Raw genomic sequence first — 10760 nt, 5'->3', positions numbered from 1 at the left:
AATCCTGTTCTGGAGGTCATGTTAATTGACCATGACAAACCTACGAACTATGAGGAAGCGATGATGAGCCCAGATTCCGTGAAATGGCTTGAGGCCATGAAATCTGAGATGGTATCCATGTATGAGAACAAAGTGTGGACTTTGGTTGACTTGCCCGATGATCGGCAAGCCATAGAAACTAAATGGATCTTCAAGAGGAAGACAGACGCTAATAGTAGTGTTACTATCTACAAAGCTAGACTTGTCGAAAAAGGTTTTTACAAAGTTCAAGGTGTTGACTACGATGAGATTTTCTCACTCATAGCGATGCTTAAGTCTGTCCGAACCATGTTAGCAAATTGCCCCATTTTATGAAATCTGGCAAATGGATGTCAAAACTACATTCCTTAATGGATTTCTTAAAGAAGAGTTGTATATGATGCAACCAGAAGGTTTTGTCGATCCTAAAGGTGCTAACAAAATGTGCAAGCTCCAGCGATCCATCTATGGACTGGTGCAAGCATCTCAGAGTTGGAATATACGCTTTGATGAGTTGATCAAAGCATATAGTTTTATATAGACTTGTGGTGAAGCCTGTATTTACAAGAAAGTGAGTGGGAGCACTACAACATTTCTGATAAATATATGTGAATGACATATTATTGATCAGAAATAATGTAGAATTTTCTGGAAAGCATAAAGGAGTATTTGAAAGGAGTTTTTCAAAGAAAGACCTCGATGAAGCTGCTTACACATTAAGCATCAAGATCTACAGAGATAGATCAAGACGCTTGATAAGTTTTTTCAATGAGTACATACCTTGACAAGATTTTGAAGTAGATCAAAATGGAATAGTCAAAGAAGGAGTTCTTGCATGTGTTGCAAGGTGTGAAGTTGAGTAAAGACTCAAAACCAGACCACGGCAAAAAATAGAAAGAGAATGAAAAGTCATTCCCTATGCCTCAGTCATAGGTTCTATAGAAGTATGCCATGCTATTTACTACTCCTATTGTATACCTTAGCATGATTCTGGCAAGGGAGTACAATAGTGATCTAGGAGTAGATCACTGGACAGCAGTCAAAATTATCCTTGGAGGACTAAGGAAATATTTCTCGGTTATGGAGGTGATAAAAGAGTTTGTCATAAAGAGTTACATCGATGCAAGCTTTCTACATCGAGCTAGATGACTCTAAGTCTCGATCTGCATACATATTGAAAGAGGGAGCAATTAGCTAGAGTAGCTCCATGCAGAGCATTGTAGACATAGAAATTTGCGAAATACATACGAATCTGAATGTTGCAGACCCGTAGACTAAACTTCTCTCACAAGCAAAACATGATCACTCTTTGGGTGCTAATCACATAGCGATGTGAACTAGATTATTGACTCTAGTAAACCCTTTGGGTATTAGTCACATGGAGATGTGAACTAGATTATTAACTCTAGTGCAAGTGGGAAACTGAAGGAAATATGCCCTAGAGGCAATAATAAAGTTATTATTTATTTCCTTATATCATGATAAATGTTTATTATTCATGCTAGAATTGTATTAACCGGAAACATAATACATGTGTGAATACATAGACAAACAGAGTGTCACTAGTATGCCTCTACTTGACTAGCTTGTTGATCAAAGATGGTTAAGTTTCCTAGCCATTGACATGGGTTGTCATTTGATTAACGGGATCACATCATTAGGAGAATGATGTGATTGACATGACCCATTCCGTTAGCTTAGCACCCGATCATTTAGTATGTTGCTATTGCTTTCTTCATGACTTATACATGTTCCTATGACTATGAGATTATGCAACTCCCGTTTACCGGAGGAACACTTTGTGTGCTACCAAACGTCACAACGTAATTGGGTGATTATAAAGGTGCTCTACAGGTGTCTCCAAAGGCAGGGCCGGGCCCATAGTGGTGCAGAGTGTGCAGCCCGCACATGGCCCATCAATTTTAGGGGCCCCCAAAAATTTTTATAAGCCTATGTGTATATTCCTGTGCGCTGGGCCGTGCATGGCGCTGGGCCGCTGGTCTTCTAGGCGCTGAGTCGAGCGTCGCAGCCTCACAGGACACTCGATGCCTTAACTACTAGCCAGGACGATAACCTAAAAGAATAGATTAGTACCTCAAAAAAAGGAATAGATTAGTCCCCAACGTGATTAACGCGTTATTGGAGGCTGTCGGCCGCCGCAGCTGCTTCTTGTCGTCCTGATTAGATTTAGTCCGATTAAACTAGGCGACACCGGCTCTGCGTTGGGAAATTCTTCGTACTGCACTCCAATTCTTCGATGGTGGTCAATCCAACTAGTCAAGGTTTGCACTAGTGGCAATTATTTATTAATCTCTCAACCCTCATCTTATATACAGCGAATTGTACATCTAATTTTTTATTATCTTTGATTGTGTGATCTATATGGCAACTGTGTGAGCGCCTCTGATCGGAAATCGTGTAGGTGCATCGAGATGGTAGCAGGTATCGATCGCATTCAGAGGCAGGTGAGATGCCGCATCTAGACCAGATCAAAATCGATCACATCCAAAATTGGCGATGGGCGACATGGTGATAGGCGGGGCAACGAGCCTGGCACTTCCGATTAACTTCGTCTGATCGACATGGTCCTCTCACCAAAACAGGTAGCCTGTTGTCACTGGCTTGTCCTCTTGATTAACTTCGGCTCTTACAATCCTACAATCCTACTCCTAATTTCTAAATCCTAATTAAATTAACTTTTGGTAAGGATCATTACATTGTTAGAGATTGGTTCTTGCCTCCTTGGTGAAGATAATAGTATAGAAGTTCAACTAGACAGGGCACGAGACTAGGTGAGTTAGACATTATATCATATATGTTATAATTGTTTGTTAGTTCATTGTTTCTAGTGAAATAGAGCCTTATTTTTTAGTTTCGCATAGGGCCCCGAATTTTGCTAGCACGGCCCTGTCCGAAGGTACTTGTTGGGTTGGGGTATTTCGAGATTAGAATTTGTCACTCCGATTGTCGGAGAGGTATCTCCGAGCCCACTCGGTAATACACATCACTTAAGCCTTGCAAGCATTGCAACTAATGAGTTAGTTGCGGGATGATGTATTACGGAACGATTAAAGAGACTTGCCGGTAACGAGATTGAACTAGGTATTGAGATACAGACGATCGAATCTCAGGCAAGTAACATACCGATGACAAAGGGAACAACGTATGCTGTTATGCAGTTTGACCGATAAAGATCTTCGTAGAATATGTAGGAGCCAATATGAGCATCTAGGTTCCGCTATTGGTTATTGACCGGAGACGTGTCTCGGTCATGTCTACATAGTTCTCGAACCCGTAGGGTCCGCATGCTTAAAGTTTGATGACGGTTATATTATGAGTTTATGTGTTTTGATGTACCGAAGGTAGTTCGGAGTCCCGGATGAGATTCGGGACATGACGAGGAGTCTCAAAATGGTCGAGATGTAAAGATCGATATATTGGACGACTATATTTGAACATCGGAAAGGTTCCGAGTGGTCCGGGTATTTTTCGGAGTACCGGGGAGTTACAGGAATACGGGGAAGAAGTATATGGGCCTTATTGGGCTTTAGGGGAGAGAGAGGCAGGACGCCCCCCCCAATGACTAGTCTGAATTGGACTAGGGGGAGGGGCGGCGCCCCCTCCTTCCTTCTCTTCCTTCTTCCCCTTCCTTGTCTCTTGCTCCTACTACTTGGAAGGGGAGGAATCCTACCGGTGGGAGTAGGACTCCTCCAGGGCGCGCCATAGGGGCCGACCCTCCCCCCCTCCTGCACTCCTTTATATACGTGGCCAGGGGGCACCCCATAGACACAACAATTGATCTCTTGAATCTCTTAGCCGTGTGTGGTGCCCCCCTCCACCATAATCCACCTCGATATATAATATCGTAGCGGTGCTTAGGTGAAGCCCTGCGTCGGTAGAACATCATCATCGTCACCACGCCGTCATGCTGACGGAACTCTCCCTTAAAGCTCGGATGGATCGGAGTTCGAGGGACGTCATCGAGTTGAACGTGTGCAGAACTCGGAGGTGCCGTGCGTTCGGTATTTGATCGGTTGGATCGTGAAGACGTACGACTACATCAACCGCGTTGTGCTAACGCTTCCGCTTTCGGTCTATGAGGGTACGTGGGCACACTCTCCCCTCTCGTTGCTATGCATCACCATGATCTTGTGTGTGCGTAGGAATTTTTTTGAAATCACTACGTTCCCCAACACTATGCCCTTGGTCACCAGATCAGGTTTGGAAGTTTGAACTACGTCGCTGATATCCGAGGAGACCCGATCTTCGAGGGGTTCATGACTTCGGCCGCCGCTACCCACCAGCACGAAGGAGGCCCTTCGGATCTACTATTAGATCCCGTCTAGGGGTCGACACTCATGTCCACCTCGGCCTTAGATCCGGGCTGGACTACTTCATCCGGAAATGGGAGGGTGAACCCCGCCGGGCTCTCTCCCATCATGGAGCTTCTAGCCAGAGACCTAGAGGCGACTACGCCGTCGGCGGACCCAGAATCAAACGGGACTCTCCCCGTCATCGGGAAGCTGGACTCGCCTCTGGGCACCAACTCCGGACTCTCGAGGTCTGCGTCCTTCGAGCTCGGTCTAGCGGTTATCGCCGAACCTAGTTCCGTAGACCCTCAGACACCCGTCCAACTCTCGCTCTTAAATGAGGCGCTGGACTTAATGCAATCTCTTGTCATCACGGAGGTGTCACCTCCGAACTACGCCCAGTTCGAGTAGGGACGAGACTAGGGAATTTTACGTCCCACCCACCACCCACTTAATAGCCACTGTCGAGGATTTAACTGACATGCTAGACTATGCTTTTGAAGACATCGATGGCATGGACGACGATGTAGAAGCCGAACAATGTCAAAATCCGCCCATCACCAGGCGTTGGATGGCCACTTCTACTTACGAGTGGACACCCCTGAGAAGAAGGATGACGATGGCACTCAGGATCCAGATGAGGATAAGCCCATTGATGAACCACCAAAATGCCGACGTCAGTGGCGCCGCTCACGATCATGTCGAGGAAGGGAAAGAAACACCGGCACCAGAGATAATGACACTCTAGATAATGCCAAAGACCTCGAAAACCTCGTGGAGCCTGCGTTCGACCAGGATGAAAGGGAAGAGGGTCAATTCAGCCCCGAAGAACTCGCCGATCATGAAGATTCGGAAGATAGTAACTACTTACCTGTCTCCGAAGAGGATGCCAGCCTCAGTGACGAGGATTTCATCATCCTAGAGGAACCCCTCGAACAAGAATGCTTCAAGCGACAGCTCATCGCCACCGCGCGAAGCCTGGAAAAGAAACAACAGCAGATTAAAGCCGAACAGGACACGCTCAATGATAGATGGACTAAGGTCCTAGCTGCTGAAGAAAGATATGGCTTTGAGCGCCCGACAAAGAGTTACCCAAAACGAAGGCTACTGCCACAATTCGACGAGGAGGCCCTTGCTCCAATACCGTCAAAATACAATCAGGCTGATCAACAGGACCGACCACCACGTGGACGGGACAAAATGGCTAATTATGCCAAACACCGGTCGCGCCCCCTCACCATAGAGGCAAGGAGACAGTGGCTCCGGGCTACACATACAACCTACATCAGGACCTGACCATTAGAGCCGGCCAGACAAGATTAATCTATGGATCAAGAGGACGTGTACCCACACGAGATGACGGCCATCAAGCCTAGAACGACAGACATAATCAACTCCAGGTCAGCACCGAACACAAATGTCGTCCGAACTTCGTCACGATATCGCCCGATACAGGGGTGCCACAAACCCCATGTGCTTTATCGATGAGGTAATGCAACACCAATTTCCGGAAGGGTTTAAACCCATGAACATCAAGCAGTACGGGGGAACGACAGATCCTGCCATATGGATTGAAGATTTTCTTCTCCACATTCACATGGCTCGTGGAGATGATCTCCACGCCATTAAATACCTCGCTCTAAAGCTAAAAGGATCAGCACGACACCAGTTGAATAGCCTCCCAGAGAACTCCATTAGAAGTTTGGAAGACTTAGAGGATGCTTTTCGGGCCAACTTTGAGGGCACTTATGTCTGGCCACCGGATGCTGACGACCTGGTTCACATAATCCAGCAACCTGGAGAGTCAGCTCGCAAACTTTGGAGTCGGTTCTTAATTAAAAAGAACCAAATCATGGACTGTCCGGACGTCGAAGCCTTAATGGCATTTAACATAGCGTATGTGATGAATGGCTCGCCCGACACCTCGGTCAGGAAAAGCCGAAGACTATGGCGGCTCTTACCGCACTTATGATCCGCTTTTGTGCGAGCGAAGATAGCTGGTTGGCTCATAGAACCAAGACTACCAGTGACCCCGGCATTTCTGAGGCCAGGGACGGCAATGGCAGGCCACAGCGCAACAAAAAACAAGCATCGGAACAATAACGAAGAAACAGAGGACACGGCAGTAAACGCCGGATTCAGTGGCTCCAAACCCAGTCAGCGGAAGAAGCCGTTCAAAGGCAATAGGTACGGTCTGTCCAACTTGGACAAAATACTAGAGAGACCTTGCCAGATTCATGGCACCCCTGGCAAGCCTGCCAACCACACCAACATAAATTGCTGGGTTTTCAAGCAGGCCGGTAAGATAAATGCCGAGCATAAGGGGAAAGGACCTCAAAGCGAGGACGATGATGAACCTCACCCACCAAACATCGGGGACAGAAACAATTTCCCCCCGAAGTGAAAACGGTGAACATGATCTATGTCACCCACGTCCCCAAGAGGGAGCGCAAATGCACATTAAGGGACATCTATGCCGTAGAGCCTGTCGCCCCAAAATTCAACCCATGCTCAGCTTGTCTGATCACCTTTGATCGCAGGGACCACCCAACCAGTATCCGTCATGGAGGTTCGGTGGCCCTGGTACTCAATCCCATCATCGACGGTACCATCTTACTAGAGTCCTTATGGACGGTGGCAGCAGCCTCAACTTGATCTACCAAGACATTGTCCATAAGATGGGTATCGACCCGTCAAGAATCAAGCCTAGCAGCACTACCTTTAAAGGAGTGATACCCGGCATGGAGGCCTACTGCATGGGCTCCTTAACACTGGAAGTCATATTCGGCTCTCCAAACAACTTCTGAAGCAAAGAATTGATCTTTGACATCATCCCTTTTCGCAGTGGTTATCATGCACTGCTCGGACGAACTGCTTTCGCCCGCTTTAATGCAGTCCCCACTATGCTTGTCTGAAGCTCAAAATGCCTGAACCTCATGGCGTCATTACAGTCAATGTAATATGGGGTGCTCCCTCCATACTGAGGAGCACACTATGGCCCTAGCAGCCGAAGTACAGGGCGACCTCATCAAGCCGCATAGCTCATCGGTCATCAAGACCCATGACACTTCTAAGTGAGTCTGATCTGCATTACAATGCGATAGCCCAGTGGAGCCGGAGCTCGAATAGCAGTTTAGCCTCTGCCGATCGCCCCATAAGGTTGTGTAATACTTACCGCGCATACATAATTACGCACTTAAAATACCTTGGGCAGCGCCGGAGGCACACTGCGGAAAAGGTCCATAGTACGGCTTGACCCTATTCAGACCTCAACTATTTTTCCACTGTAGGTTTGTTAAAAAACCTACATGATCTAGGTTGTATGGAGGCTCTTTCCAGGCCCCCTTCCTTGCAGACAACCATCGACTCCTCCTCTCAAAGGATTTCCTACCAAGGAGAAACGACGCAGACGCGTGGCAGGGCACCACTGGGATCTTCAAACCACTACTTTTAGGCCATGTATCAACCTTTCCCTTGTGTAAATTTTTGGCATGTAAAATGGCCTCGATATTCATGGAATTATCTGTAATAACACGGGTCGACGTATTAATCAGGGTATAAAGGAATTAGTTGATCACCACTCTTGTTTGACATTCACTTTATTTCATATTACCATCTGTATTCCCTCCCTACGTCAGACTGCCACACATGCTTTAGTCTGGCCTTAAACACCGGGGGCTGTATTCGGCCATGCACAGTTCAAGTCCGAACACCTACAGGGAAGCTTCGGTGTCGGGACCCCGACTCAATGCCACATCGATCTAGCATGTAGCACCTCATATCACTTTGCGGCCTCACGCACGGTATCCCCACGGGTGTCGCCTTACCTTTGCCCGGGACCGTTTGCGCCTTTTGGCACACGGATATGACAGTGTCGCTAGCATCCATATGATAAGGAGCCCGGGCTGACATGGCTAGTCGTAAACCCAAAGTGGCACTAACTTACAGGGACAGGCATCCATGACCCAGCATCGAACGTGTCGGTCATCAGCGAGTGAATCCAGGCTGTAGCACTGGGCTAACAGGACTCCGGTGAACCGGGCTGTAGCGGGCTAACAGGACTCCGGTATTCATCGCGTGACATTTCCCCGAAGGGACAGACACAGGAACGAAGAAGGACACATGCCGGCCAGCCTAAGTGTTCCGGAGCAGTAGCAAGCTACCAGGGCTCAGTGGAAGCACTAGGAGACATTTCCCGGTAAGAGAGACTACTAAGGATAAACAACTAGATAGTCAGATCCCACACATAGCAATACACATTACACGTACGCATAACATGCAAGTATGTGCTGTACAACATGGCATCACAGCATAACTCAACAACTCATATAGATAAAGGCTCAGAAGAGCCATCATAGCATTATTACAAACAGGGGTCACATGACCCAACAGTCAGAGCAATCAAGCAACAAACGGAAGCATTACATGTCTGAGTACAGACATCTATAAATGAAAAAGGCTGAAAGCCTGACTATCTACAACGTCCGATCAAGATCGTAGCTGAGGTACTAGCTACTAGTCGAAGTCCACGAGAGCACTAATAAGACCGAAGTCTCCGCTGCAAAAACATAAATAAAGCAACATGAGTACAAAGGTACTCAGCAAGACTTACATCAGATCCTATCATACATGCATTTGTATCAAGAGGGTAATGTGGGGTTTAGTTGCAGCAAGCCAACTCTGACTCTGTGGCTATCCTGTTCTACGACTACTAGAAAATCTTGAGGTGAGACAACGTACACGAGTCCACTAATCACCACACAATACACTACTATGGATTCATCCCCGTCTCCCTACGAGAAGGCCATCCATAGCACTCACACTTGTCTTGAGCATTTTAGGGTATCCACTTCAAGTTGTCTATGTACCATGTAAGCATCCAAGAAGTCCATAACCGCGGACCCGACTATTCGAATAGATCATGTTAACCCTGCAGGGGTGTACTTCTTCACACACGCTCTCGCCACTTACCGCCATGTACACGTCATGTATCTCGGCAACCTTCAAGCGGAAGCCTGGCGAGGGTGTCGGCCACGACCTGACTAACCACACAAGACTCTAATCCAGGTTTATCGCCTATTCGGGTTCCATCCGCAAGGAGATCCGGCCGGGGTTTCACTCACGGCCCCAAACGATGTGTGCAGGGTTCCCAAGCCCACCTCGCCGGATGGATCTACGCTTGGTACACCGTGCCACTTGTGCCTAGTCTGTCCCAAGCCCACCTGGCCGGGTGCCACTTGGTAGACTACTAACACTACCTACAAACACCAGAAACTAGTTGCGACTCCTGGACAGAGATCAAGTTGGTTAATAAGTCGAGAGAGTCAATTAAGGATCCCAATGTGTGGTAGTATCGAGTCATTGGACAGCATACATAGAACTGAGTGCTTAAGGACGGTTCCAGTGAGACAACCCACCATGTACTCCTACATGGCCTCTCACCGCTACCTTTACCAAATCGTGTTCACACACTTTACTCTCAGCACCAGAACATATCGTAACACTCCAATTCATTCCCAATGAATCAGACCTGACACAACTCTAAGTAATAGCAGGCATAGCATGGTAGGAACACAACAATGGCTTCAATCAACTCCTACACATGCTAGTGGGTTTCAACTATTTACTGTGACAATGACAGGTCATGCAGAGGAATGGGTTCAACTACCGCAGCACAAAGTAGCAGAAGAATCGTTGTTGTCCTAATGCAATAACTGAGAGCATGAGCGAGAGAGTAGGATTTTATCGTAATGAACAAAGGGGTTTGCTTGCCTGGTAGATCAACAAGGGAGGCACTACTTCATAGACAGGCACTCTGGAACGGACTCCGGAGCAGGACCTATCGAGAAGGAACAGTGTCGGCAATCAATACACAAACATATGCAACAATATGATGCATGAACATGGCATGAAGATGTGATGTTGTTTGAGCTAATGCAACTGGTATCCATTTGGTTTGAAGTCCATTTGAACCAAAGGTTCAAATGCATCTCCAAATTAAGCTCCTATATATGCCATAATGTGTTTTCACGTATACAGCAAGTATAAGTTGGTTTGTCATGCATGAAACTAGTACAGATGGAAAGATTGCATTTTTCTGATAATTTTTCATATATAAATTATTTTAATCTGAGCTACGGTTGAATTGATATGAATTTTTGAAGTTTAAATCAATTTCTGGAATTTCCTGATTTAATTTAAATCCAGAAATCATATTATTGCGTCAGCATTGAGTAAGCATGACGTCAGCAGGTCAACTGCGGCTGGCTAGGGTCAAACCTGACGTGTGGGGTCCACACGTCAGTGTTAGGGGGTTAAACAGGGTTAGATTGACTTAATTAAAAAGGTTAGTGGCGCTGGGGCCCACTGTCAGTGTCAGGGGGGTTAGTTAATGGTGATTAGCACTAAGCTAATCACCTGGCCAATGGGGCC

Source organism: Triticum aestivum, chromosome 5A (assembly GCF_018294505.1).
Source record: "Triticum aestivum cultivar Chinese Spring chromosome 5A, IWGSC CS RefSeq v2.1, whole genome shotgun sequence".
Classification (NCBI taxonomy): domain Eukaryota; kingdom Viridiplantae; phylum Streptophyta; class Magnoliopsida; order Poales; family Poaceae; genus Triticum; species Triticum aestivum.
The sequence above is the reverse complement of the archived record's forward strand: the minus strand, read 5'-3'. Positions refer to the sequence as shown.